We start from the raw sequence: 14,317 nt of genomic DNA, 5'->3' as shown, positions 1-14,317 counted from the left end.
CAACTAGGTACTCAAGTTTTAGTTAGATATTTCTGTATTATAAACGATATTGTAAAAATTGTACATGAGTTGTTGTATCAATAAAATTGTTGATCTAGTGATAGTTGAGATTAGGGATTCCAATCCCGGGATCCCGAGCTATTTTCGATACCTATGAATCCCGGGATTGATAAACATAATCCCGAAACTTTCGGGATTGATTTTTTTATCAATTTTTATGGAAAATAAAATAAAAACGAAAATAAATTATTAAATTAAAATTTAAATTAAAATTAAATTACTATATTAGAAATAAACTGAGTTTGAATGAAGTTTGATTTATACTCATGTGTAAGTTGCCGGTTTATTTTATTTTTTCACATAAATTAATAAAAATGAGAAAGATTGGAAAAAAACAATTCTTCGCACTATTAACAAAGTAATTCCACCATGATCTTGTACGTTTTACGGCAGTTTCATATTTGGCTGACTAATTAGATTTATGAAGCGGAAAGACCATAAGTACACCATGATTTGCTTTACTATTTTAAAACTCGGTAACCCATTCATTAAGTCTTTACTATCAGAAACAGCAATCTCATATTAAATTCACATTATTATTTATACAACAATATTATTTACTCCATTAAACTTATGTATTTCCAAGATTAAACATATACAATATAAACAATAAATTTAGATACTATATATACTAATACTTGCTTTTCCCTCCACCACCCGCCACGTCTCCACACCCGTTATGCAGGCGTATACCGTAGCGTAACGAACGATAGGCGCTGTTCAAATTTGTGCCGAAAGTGTCCCAGGAGCAACTTCCCAAGACCTTGGTTGGCGTGCACTAGAGTGTGCGTGATCCCTACTTCCATATAATGTATTACGGTCAATTCTTGATGAGAAAAGACCTTCTCGCTCGCCGTATAATGCCGCAAACTTTTTAAAAGCTGAGAAATTTTCCCTCGTAGATACCAAGTCCAACTGAGGGTCGGACCGACTTGAGAAGCTCTTCCCTTTCAACCGACATATGGGGACACTCCCAGAGGATGTGATCGGCATCCTGCAATTCGCCACATAAGCAAGTCGGAGATTCTATTAGGCCAAGCTGACAGAGCTTGGAGGCAAAACCACCGTGTCCGGCTAAGAAATGAGAAGTCCAATGGTCGGGAGTCAATCTGGTTATCTCCATGCACCACTTTATTTTAGGAAAAAACAAATGCGTTTGTCTGCCCTTGGCCCTATATACTAATACTACATTTATTTTTGACCGATTCTATCAATGTTATTTGTAAATATATTTTTTTTATATTAACAATGGAAAAAAATGCCAATCCCGGGACCAGTCCCGGGATCCCAGAATTGTCAAATTGTAATCCCGAAACCCGGATCAGAATTTTGGCTCGAGATTGGATTCCCTAGTTGAGATGGTCTGTAAACGGATAAAAATTTTGGACTGAAAGGGCCGAACACTCTAAAATGCTTTGCAAATTTAATACTTTTTTATTACTAGTGTACGCATTGCCGTACGCACGCACGCACTTTCCCAAGTCGCACAATCAATAAGAAGAGGTGATTATAAATAATACCACATTTTGTATCGGAAATAATTATAAATGGAAGGACTTCTCCCTGGGAAGTTGAAAAACAACTAAGGTAGGTACTAATCGTTTTCCTCCGTCATTCCCAAAGTGGGCGACATCACTCCCCTGGGGGACGCTGGAGCGATTCGGGGGCGGCAATAGCCTCGGATGCAATCGGGGGGCGCGGTGGAATAAAAATACGAAGATTTGATTATATATTGTCAACATTTGAGAGCACTCTACACTGACGATTTGATGATATTATTAAAATGACCATTGACCCCTTTTCAAGTACAAATACAAAAGAATTTCTAAAATTACAAGAATAGAAGTAGCAATAAATGAGGAATTGAAAATCAAACGTCTATCAAACGTTCTGGCTGCAAATCTATACTTTACCTTGGATTATGGGATATAGTACACAAGTTTTAAATTGCATTTCCTTTATCATATTTAGTAGAGCGTGGGTTCAGCTCGGGAACAAATCTATTAACTAAAAAAAGAAGCTGACTGCAAATAACAAATCATGCTGATTTAAGAATGCTGATGACTAAAATAGAGCCAAACATTGATAAATTGATGGCAGCACATGTTCATTCTTCTCATTAGGATTATTTTTATTATAATTATGTTTGGTTTTCTTAACTTTCGATGTTTAATACGAATTTGTCTGTTTGATTTTAATAAATATTTTTTCAATATTTATAACACCATCTTGCTTTACTATGTATATACCACACATTATAGATATTTACACAAAGAAACATTAATTTTCCACAGCATCTTTATGTGTTTTTTTTTGCCTAAAAGAAAATGGGGCAGTAGGCCAAACTAGTTTGGGTATCTGTGTGCCAACAAGGTAGTCTCCGAGATCGTCATGCAAAATGCACAATTATGTAAATGTTAATAAATACCGCATTAATATTTATCAATGACCAAAACGTCACAGATATTTTGGTGTCCATTTGTTCAAAATATGAAACATTTGTTTGCAAAATAAGGGGAAAATGTAGGCAATCCCCAATTAGGCCCCACAGGGTTAAAAGGCACAGGGACCTCTGGGTGCAATTTTTTTAAACATTTATAAAAACACCTTGAGGCACACGAATCAGCTGCCTTAGCACGAATGATACTCGATAAAAATATAATATAATATATTCCTTTAATAAAATATTCCTTTTATAAAATAATATAATATAATTTATTTTAAACCAAAATATTTTATTTTCTGGGTAGACGTACACTAGGCAGTAGGTACTGGTCAACCCCACACGTTTCTATTTATTTGCCTTTTAATACTTCTTAACGCCATTTCTTTGTGTTTTCATGTAAAATTGTGAACGTCTTGAAATTGCAATCTGTAAAGTTCACTGATGTATATAAATACATTTGAATTGAAATAATTATAAAAAAACATCATATTATTCATTTAAAGTACTCTCTCAGTAATCAGCCACCCCAAAAACCAGACAAGTGTCCATACATATTTATAAACTAAGTTTATTGACTAAATATTGAACAGTAAATCACTTGACACAACCAGTTGTTCAGTGAGGCAGATATTCTTGAATGGCTTAGGATTCCTGGCTTTCCTTCTGACCAAAAGGTTAAGTTTGTGTCCTTGGGCACTTTCCTCCCTGGTACATTACTTTCTTCGCGATGAACGTACGTTTTACCAAGAAGTTTCCAAAATAAACCCGTCTCAACTGCGGTGTGTACTTGTACGCGGCGGACTACTGAATTTGACAATCGAATACCGGCGAATTATAGAGCTTGGAGTGTACTGTACACCATCTTTTATAGGGCACGAGTTCATCGACACCAATCTAAACGTTAATGATTTAGGAATTAACGATGCAGTCCGAATTAAGCCGTAAAGTTTGTCCGAGGGCCTCAGTTGCTCCCATTGGATTAACATCACAAATTAGGGATGGCCGCCATAAGTTTGAATAATTTAATCAATTAGCCCGACGTGAAAACCAATTAGCCCAGGTGTTCGCATCCGTAGACATAATATGAGAGACACTTTATTTTGTGATACGTCGACCTGAGACGATAGTATACACGAAAAGTCATAGTGCCAGGCCACGGTGGTCGTGACTCCCACTCCTCACAACTTGATAGGTAACGCGAGCGTGCCTCGAATTCATCTGCATACTATGAAACACGTTTTTTTGTGATTCGTCTACCTGAGACGATAGTATACACGAAGTCATACTGCCAGACCGGGAAGTGGTCATGGCTCTTCCGCAGGATCTTTTGCGTGCTATTGAATGCCGAGAGGGGTAGGGTAGAGCCGTGGAGAAAGCTACCGCCTGACGTCCAAATCAAGGGGCACGATCCTCGGCTATAAGGTTCTGACGATGAACCAACAGAATGATTTTAACACCAATGAATCATGTTTTTAAAACAAAAGTGCCTTATTTTTCACTAAAATACTAAATATCGTAGTGTTAATAAAAAACACTTCAGTGTGTGTTTGCCTTTGGTGAGTGTACACGACGTCTGAAGATGCCGAAAGGCGAAACCCGGGTCGCAAAAAACGACTTAAATGGAATAGTACAGAGCTTGAATCCATTAGAAAAAAAACACTTTGTTTCATAACCAAAATACTGGCACACTGTATGTTCTTACTCCTGCTCCTTATTGTATGAATGTATAAAAGACAATGCGACCAATAAATTGCCTGGTACCATGAATATTCTCGAACCTAAACGGGCGTCTTAAGATATATCCGTAATCAAACTGCGTCTCTCATAATATACCTACACACGAAACTGATAGCTCGAACACATTAACATCACGTCACGTGCTGTCACGCTGGAGATAATTGAGATAGTGATTCAATATTTCTATCTCAGTGTGACAGCATGTGACGTGATAGTAATGTGTTCAGGCCATAAGGCGTTCGCGCGGTGCCATTGTGGTACCAAATTATGGAGTGAGGAGTCGAATCCACGATCAATTATATGGCTGTCGTTATGATTGTTCGCGTATAATGCCGTTCCAGGTAGACGAATCACTAAATAAACTGCGTATATCATATTATTATGCAGACGAATCAGAGGCGGGCACGCACGGAGCCCATCATGAACCAAGTTACGCAGGTGAGGAGTGAAAACCACGACCACTTCTCGGCTTAGCACTACGACTTTCTTTTCAGGTAGACGAATTACAAAAGAATGTCTCTAATAGTACCTATGTAGGTATACGGATTCAATCCCAGCACCCGGTCTAAATCTGATGCAAAAAAATCCATCTTCCAGTACAATGAGAGTGTACATATTCACTCACATTGTGGCTGACACGTCACAGGGAGTAAAAATCCACTTATTTTCACAATATTATCTCTTGTTCCTGCCTCCCGCATCCATTTTTTACACTATATATATCGCTCTGGTATATAAGACGTCGCGATACACTCGAGAATGGAGGCAGTTTCAAGAGATTTCATAACAATTTTATAAATAAAAAAATGTATATTCAATTACATAACGATATATCCAGTACTGAAGTAATAAATTGCCAGTGTAAACCATAAAATACCTACCTACAATCAATATAACTTATCACGTTCTGTTGTTCCACTATTGACTATAGACTGATTTCAGATCACAAAATGGCGGCCTACTTTAGACGTCATACAAATGAAAAATAGCAATCTATTTAATATTGCTTAGATAGCATTCAAATTACGTTATTATTCTGAGCTAACAATATTGACGTCATCAACAAATTCCGACGCAATAAGAGTAATATTTTGTATGTGCTATTAGTCTATTTTAAATTAAAAATATGACTGCTCGATTTGTCATAAACGTAGGTGGTACAAAACGTATGACGATAACACTAGCTTCCGATAATCGCCATTGGAATATTATTTAGTTAGACACTCTAGTTATTTGGTATGAAGTTGTACGTAAAAATGACAATGAAAGAATATGTTTTATTTTTTCACCGTTTATGCTACAAACGAGACATTTTAATATGGACTCCCCACAATGTATACCTAAAATATAATAAGCCAACGTTCTGATTGCACTAAAGTTTCCACTGCATTTACGCAAACACTGATTTTATGAAGCCGCTAACGTCACACCAGTCTGTTAAAAATATAGGTATATATCCACGGAAGTACCTACATATTATACATGTTCGTTATATTTTAAAAGTGAGGTTATGTTTCTAAAAATGTGCGTTTGCTTCGAAATTCTTTTGTTTTATTTGAAAATTATTGTTCTAAATTTAAAACAATAACCTTTCAAGCAAAATAACATGATTTCAGTAGTAAAAACTTATCCAAAATTTAAAGGTTATAAAAAAACAACTAAGTATAATAATAATAGTTTTACGTCAGGTAAAAAATATGCAATGAAAAGATTCAAAAAAGTCACTATCGAATTACCTACCGGCCACTAGCCGCTGTCGTTGAGGGAGAATGTGCCACGTTTACAAGATGATTTTTGTTTTTATTCCACTTATTATCAGTTCATTATAACATAACATTGTGGTTGGCGGAGTAAACAACCCACAGGTCAAAATATTATACAACTTTGTTAGTATGAATGTGTATGTCATTGTAAAACAGTATGGGTTTATTAATTTGGCCGGCGATGTACGGACGAAAGTCGTTGGTAGTGCAATGGCGTCATCGTGCACCCATAATGGCGATAGCCACTGCGCAATAATTTATTCGAATTCTACAGCTATGTATTTTTGGCCCATTTTAATTAATTTAAATGATCAAAATCAGAAAGCAATATTAGTCACTCATGGTTTTTTTTTTTTTTTTTTTTTAAATTATTATAGGTTTTCTAAATCATCTTTAGTAGGTACCTATATTATAATATATATATTAAGTGCAATGTAATTTAGTAAAACCATACCTCCAAATTCAGTTTTTAGAGACGATTAAGCTGGACCATATTTTAAATAAGTAAGCGCATCTACTTATTGTTTATCTGTCAGTAGATTTGTTATGATTATGAATGTTTCCAAAATTATTCATTTATTACTGGTATCAAATTATTAAGATTCTAAGATTCACAACGTATGTAGGTACACTGAAGTTTGTATTGTTTTAAATTTGAATATAAAATATTTCACGATGAATTATGTTGTTCTAATCGAATGGCAACTTAGTGTAGTCTTAACCTATTTTTGGTCACTGTAACGATTTTGCTGACGAACTGATATCATAGCTTATTATGTAACTGGGTGGAGTAAATGAATGCATAAGCATAGCTGGTATATTTTATTATATGCATTCACTCAATACGTATACGTTGCACGAAAGACACACCGAATATATGTATATACACGAGAATACTAATACAATGTATAATATACCAAATCAGTTGACCAGTATTAATTAATATTACCATTTAGTACTTATTAATTTAGTCCCCACGATGGCTAGTTACCCGGGATGTAGATAATATTACAAAAGTATACTCTCCCGATAGACATGTCACGACCTTTTTTATCTTGTTGGCAAGCACGGAATTAATACACTGTTTGACAATGGCGAATTTTCAAGGCTGCGAGACAGTAATTTTAAAAACTCGGCTCAAGAACGGAAAGCGCAATAATAGAAAGAGAGAGTTGTCGATTCTCGGAGGGTTGGTCGTCCCGTCTAACAAAAATACAACCAAAGCCACTTGCAAAGATGGTGTTGCATTCCATGTCAAATAGCTAGGTAGCTAAACACTTTAAAATATGACCACTCACAAGATTAATAAAAATATTATAAACAATATCGTAGACAACCGATGTACCTACCTATTGTACGGAACGTTTCGATATTTTAGTGGATTATCGTTATGTTTAGGCACATATTATATTTATCATCAACACACAATTTACATTTACATAATATATACATATATATATATATATAAAGTTGTATGACGACGCTGAAACTTTGACGAAACTCAGCTGTTGGATAATTACGTTCTAATTTATATAAGTAATTATTTTAGGATAAATAACAAATAAAGTTAAATTGCATCTATCGTATATTGAGAGAATGATGTTAAATAAGTTGCTTTATGAAGCAGAAATGAGTTATTGTTCTGTTTAACGTGAGGACTGTTGTAGACAGACTCGAATATTTTCATTTAGATTTGTAATAATATTATCTTTTCGTGTGGGAATCTTTTATTTCTAATCACGCATGCGTGGATCCTATATCAGTATACAACTGGGAGCGGATGTCGAATGTGTGCGAAGCGAAATGCTCGGCGAGCAGCGGCTCAGTTTCGAGAACGCGTTGCTCGGAGGCGTCGCGTGCTTCTCGTGTCGAACATTATGCATTGCAGCAGATCGGGATAATAAAAAACCAACACTTTTGCTGGAGAAATTGCCTTCAAAACACAATAATATACAGCAAATCCGTCATTTATTGACAATAATTACCTACTTACTAACAAAATGTCCACTTATAGTTAGTTAATACGCACAACGTAGGTAGGTACACACCATTTACCAAATATGGCGCAAGGTCGGCTTGAGAGATGATACAACTTAGATAATAATGTAGTTTAGTTACTTATATTGAGTATATCCACTTCAAAAATTGACAAAAAATCGACCGCTGCATTGTGTGCTAATGAGCGTCGAGCGACAGCGCTGAATTCTGATATGCGACTGACTTCATTCGGGTTGAACTTTTTTCAGAGTTCATTCACAGACGTTGGGGTTGCCAACGCGCTGGCTCATGTAATTTTATAAGAATCGAGACATATCGGTATGTACTTTACTGCTGTGGTGTTTTTCTAGACAGCAAAATTACTTAATTTCGACTTATTTGTGAAAACAGGTGAATCAAATAAGCATCATTAGTATTGATACAATTTAGACAGCAGTGTATTTATAAATAACGCATTCACTACGATGAACTTCTGTATACTGGCAATACTGCAATGGATAACAATTCCAACATCTCTCTTCTAATCAAAATGGCGTCATTGATTCTAGCTCAACATTTTGTTTGCGGATTTAGTCTTATTTAAATCTAAGTTTATTTAATAAACTAATAACGCCGGTAACAAAAAGTAGATGAAAATTAATTAGTCATGTCATTTTTATACTAGCAACAGACGCTATTTATTCGTAGTCAAATCCAATATGTCTGACACCTTCATTTATTGTGTTCTGATGATACAAATGTCGATGTGTTTTTGTTGAAAACATTGTTCATTTATAGATTTTTTGGTCTGGTTTGTGCTTGAAACGCCTTGTAGAATTATCAATACGATGTTTCAAGGTCAACTACGCTGTGATAGAGGCAGGAGTTGAAATGCAGATCATTGCTTTAGAAAAATAGATACCATAGTGAATTACAAACATATGGTTTCATTTCAAACTGCGGAAGCGACGATAACCTCACATACGAAATGACAAATTTGCTAACTGAGATCTGGGATAGCCGGGTGGGGAAATATATTAATACAATATCGAGAAATTATTGAAGAGGAATTGAAGCAAAAAATGATATATGGTCTACTGATTAAATTAGACACGAGTGACTTTTTGACACATTGCAGTTTTATTTGAAGAGAACTTCACACTTCTACTATGACGTCATGTTTGTCAATTTGCAAGGCAATTTTTCGGGCAAAAAAAACACCTCGTAGAAAGACATTTTCTCATCAATTTTACGCAGGCTACATAGACAATTATTTATAACATGAATAATCACGTAAAACACCGAGAAATGTAAACAAAGCAACAAACTTCAAAACCACGCGAACACGAATCGCTATGATGTTTTCGGAACTGCCAACAGAAGAAGAAAGCAACAAGCTTGTTGCCAATACAACCACACATACAAATATTATTGTTCAATGCGAAAATTAAACCACCTTCAAAAATTATATTACGGAATATGTTTACGACTTCTACGAGAGTTCTTGGGGTCAAATTTCTTTGGTTGTAATCATCTCTCACTAAAATGCTTTGTCTTAAAATAGAAATACTCACATTATATTTGTTTTACTTTAAGCATTGTGCATAATAATATAAATTAGATGTACGAATGGGCGTTATTTATGTTTTTTTCGCCTGCGTCATTTTTTTATACAAACAGTTAAATGAGTTGTCTTTTTTGTATCAGTGGGTCGATTCTATACTTATCGACCGCTACAGTGATAAATATTATCAAACTTAGGGTAGGTTTGTATCAAAGTATTAGCACTTATTGTAATAATTACAATATGTTGGTTGGAATTGTTGCAATAAGTGCCATATTTTGACAGCACCTCTCTTGGCTGTGATAAAATTTAGAGCAAGATAGACACTTTTGACTGTTTAAACGGCTAACTTATTGTAACAATTATAATACCTCAATACAAATATGTAATAAATACTATCACTTTAGCGGTCGATAGTCGCCTTGTGTATAGAATAGACCCGCAGATGCCATTCTAAGATGTAGGTACTTACTATTTAGGAGTGCAATGAAAACTGATTTTCAACCACCGACTCGAATGACAGTCGTCAGTATGGGCGTAGATATTTATTTAGCAAAGATTAGCCGCTTCAAATTTCAAGTCATTGCTGCTTATAGATTCACTCCTAAATGCAGGTTTGATAAGGACCCAATAGACACAATCAGGATTTCGTCGGCCCAGTTAAATTTCACATAATAGATTCTGACATTTCACTCATATGACATGATATTGAGGTTAGGTATTATTTTTGACTCGGCTAGTGAGTCCATATATGGATCTTGTGTCGTATCCATATAGATTACAAGACGTCGTGTCGAGTCAGTCCAAGTATAAAGTTAATTTAAGCATAAATTTTATTCGATAAACTAATGTAACGCTACATAAAACAAAGCGAGATTAACATGTAGGAACAGGACGTTCCTCAATATATTGGACACGTAAATAGAGTTTCACGATTCGATTTAAAATAAAACTGGTCCCACATAATATAAACCCACGACGGAACAAAGATGGGCAACATCCATGTCCTGCACCAAGAGCCATAGCCATATGGAACCAATATTCATTCACGCCTATTCTACTTTCACATCGTGAGGTCCATAAGCTCCACCTTGGAACAGAAATGGCGATAAAACATGCTTTACCCATGGCGGAATACCGCCATTGTCATGAGTTTTCTTTATTGATCCAAAGCATTCACCCAATAAGATGATCAAATGGCTTGTAGAAAAAATCTCTTACTACAATAACGTCTACTCGGTGGAGGGCCATGTTCTACATTTCTTACAAAAAAGGGTAATTTATGATTATGATTAAATTTTGACAAAATTCTGTCCATCATACATGATTATTCACACGTAGGTATACATACATAAATGAAGGACATATTTTTTTGAATATATACTTACCTAATTTGATACAATGATTTTTTTATTGAAAAATTGGATAAGTTGTTAGTAACTATGTGTATTTCCCAATCATGGTTATAACTTAGAAAAGGTGCAGCTGCAATCTATTATATTTGAATAGCAATTAGGCAGGACAAATGTGACTATTGTAACGGTTACTATCGCTCGACTGCACTTACATCAAGCTACGCATCGCTTTCTCTCGGTCGGTGCCGCTCCAACTATGTCATAGTTCTGACAGAACTATCGAAATTCACGCTGATGTGGTATTTTTATAACACAGAATTTATCTCAGCACATGATGGCGGTACATTAGCGTCTGCGCCTAGAATCTAGATGAATCACCAAACGGTGTGACCGCTCGCATGTCGACCCTTCCGCCGCACTAAATGCAGAAGACAGCCGATGTGGTATGGCTGCTCATAAATCAAAGCATAACGACAGACGGCGTTAATTAATAGGCGACCGTCAATCATTTGTTTAAAGATATCAACTAACCTTTCCTATGATCTGTTATAGTTTTTGCTTTTTTTAACATATTTTGTTATTTTTACTTCACTTTTACACCCTAATACATTACGACCACGTCGTGTGAGCTCTCGCCACTGTCAAAAAGTGTGCAATGTTGTTTTACTTACTATTTAAAATGTTCAAAAAGTGTGCAATGTTGTTTTACTTACTATTTAAAATGTTATCAGACAGCAAAATTTTATATTGTTTAATTTGTACTTTTTTTTTTTAATTTTATTTCCTTCGCTTTGTTTTTTTCTGTAAGTTGATTGACCTGTACTTTTTATTCTAAATGTCATGTTGTGATCGTCTTGAATTACTAATTTATGTGCTCAATGTGTTTTGTTAAATACCTAAATAAATAATGTAGCACATTTAAAGCTGAAGCGTCAATTACATTGAGCTTTTTTATGAGCTGATTATTGGCAAATTTATAATCTGCCTGTAAATTCGCCCAGTGTAATCATCGAATAAGCTAATAAGCAGGTTGTAAACACTCCACCTAGAAAAGTTGAAAGCCGGTCAACTTTTCACACTACACGCCGGCGTGTGGGCTTACTGCGTCTGCGCAGTAGAGCGATGGTGGTGGAAAAACGAACTACTCATTTTGAAATTTAAATTTTTGACGTTTAATGGAAACATTGTTATGGAGCGTAGCGACCTCCCGGTAAAAAAACGAACTACGTTCCGTCAAAATCGCTCGCTGGCTTGTGGCTTATCAGCGAATGGAAAGTTTTGTGTGTAATCATGAAATCGCAGTAGCTGAACTGATTTTAAATTCGCCAATAAGCAGCTCGTAAACAAGCTCAATGTAATTGACGCTTGAAACAAATAAGTATTAGTACTAAAGCCTCAATTACATTGAGCTTCTTTACGAGCTGTTTATGGCGAATTTACAATCTGACTGTAAAGACGCCCAGTGTAATCATCGAATAAGCTAATAAGCAGGTTGTAAACACTCTACCGAGAAAAGTTGACAGTCGGTCAACTTTACACGCTACACGCCGGCGTGTGGGCCTACTGCGTCTGCGCAGTACCAACCTCCCATTAAAAAAACGAACTACGTTCCGTCAAAATAGTCGCTGGCTTGTGGCTTCTCAGCGAATGGAAAGTTTTGTGTGTAATCATCAAATCGCAGTAGCTGAATCGCCCGCTTTTAAATTCGCCAATAAACAACTCGTAAAGAAGCTCAATGTAATTGAGGCTTAACCTAGGTAAGCAAAATCTGCCGAAATGTACCAGAACCACATTAATGTCACACACGCGTATCACGCCTCCTGATAGGTATAACGCGCGTGATAGGTAGGTATAACGTTTTTTAATTTTCTAAAAATTTACAGTTTCGAGTCACTTATCCCTAATTTTAATGGCTACAAATGACTGGTAGTTACCTAATTTACACTATTTTAGTAGATAGCCAGTTATATTATTGAATATTGTGATTGTTATAGCACGTGCGCTCACGTGACGGTGATGTAAGAATAATCTGTATATTATACTTAATTGAATTTGTTTTTGAAAAAGTCGACAATTTTAATATTAGAGATAAGTATGTGGGTAGATTTTATTATTTATGTTAATTGCAACACCAATATAGGTATATCGCAGCTTTTTTTCACTGGTAGGTAAACACTTTTTCTCGGAAGATTTTTTCATTTTTTCCGAGTTATCTCTTTTAGCTTACCTCAATACAATATCAGCTTAATAATACCAACGATTATCCCAACTTTACATTGTAAGAAATGCAAAGATTAGAAAAATACATACGTCTAATGCGTGCTTATTGTTGTCAGAAAACGCGCGCATCCATCGGCATTGCATAGCGAATGTCAAACTTCAATCGTTTTACATATTATCCGTTAACTAATCACTATTAATAACACTCGCTACTTGATAACTGCGCGTGGAAACTAATACATCACAAAAATTCACTTCTTACTTACTAACTTATTTAAAAAATACTTATAATAAACCACTAGACTTGTCAGCACGCCATTAGCGCGACAATGCGACAAAGAATGAAAGAAACAAGCCAAAGCATTATTCACAAATTAACATGCCTGAAGTTCTTTCGGTTTTGTTCAGTATAAAAAAAAAACAGCAACCCTCGAAGACTTCAGGTAGGACGGCACCTACTTTTGTTTCCGGTCGTCGCCTCTTTTGTGGGCAGTGCTCATGGATGCAATCTTATTCTGTACATACCTAATAATATTGTACCCACTATAACGTATCTATAAATAACCATATTATGACATATTCTTCAAAATACGCCTGCGTGGAATACCTATCGCTTGTGCTTCCAACCCCATTTAATTCCAGAGCGTATGTATGCGGGCGTCCACGCGTCCTTAGCTGTCAAACTAAAATGACAAGACTCATTCATTAATATTAGTATTTTACCGTATGTACTGCATTACTTTATCATAATATTATTATCGTGAATCATTGCTTGTATAATAGACGCTTACTCATATTTCGCAGAACGAATTATTCGATTACAAACAAATGCGAAATTCGAGTTGTTATGCCGCAATTGTCGTCTACCTACATACATTCTTATTCTATTCCGCTGTATGCTGTTGTAACGAATTGCAGTCACATTTTGTGTTGCATACATACATTAATAATGATTACTTGTCAATATGATATATGATCATTTTACAATTTTCACAGTATTAGGATAACCTGAAATAAAATTTCGAGACATTAATTTCAAAACGTCACATTTGCGACAAACTTAAACACAATTTTATTTGTCACTATTTCATTTGAACAAAAGAAGATTCTATACCAGCGATACTCAACCTGGCTCTTTAAGCTTTTGTGTGCGGCCCGAAACATTTATTATCAGGATTGATTCACTATTGTAATT

At 35.4% G+C, this 14,317-nt stretch overlaps 1 protein-coding gene across 5 annotated transcripts in view; it reads right to left on the bottom strand.

The window, feature by feature from the left end:
• LOC147069464 (uncharacterized) overlaps nt 1-13,452 on the bottom strand; it is a 46,947-nt gene extending 33,495 nt beyond the window's left edge. The window contains exon 1 of one of the 5 annotated variants that reach the window (XM_085950500.1): nt 13,213-13,452. The gene's annotated coding sequence lies outside the window, so the exon portion shown is untranslated. Of the gene's footprint in view, nt 1-3,104; nt 5,726-6,460; nt 6,905-7,355; nt 7,692-8,054; nt 8,225-13,212 lie in introns of those variants that run through there. The other 4 variants (XM_085950501.1, XM_085950502.1, XM_085950503.1 and 1 more) reach the window with 4 other exon arrangements.
• Between the last annotated feature and the right edge of the window lie 865 nt (nt 13,453-14,317).

This window comes from Rhyacophila brunnea, unplaced genomic scaffold (assembly GCF_057557595.1).
Source record: "Rhyacophila brunnea isolate RB1 unplaced genomic scaffold, BYU_Rbru_1.0 scaffold_23, whole genome shotgun sequence".
Classification (NCBI taxonomy): Eukaryota; Metazoa; Arthropoda; class Insecta; order Trichoptera; family Rhyacophilidae; genus Rhyacophila; species Rhyacophila brunnea.
This window is presented reverse-complemented; position numbering and strand designations above follow the sequence as displayed.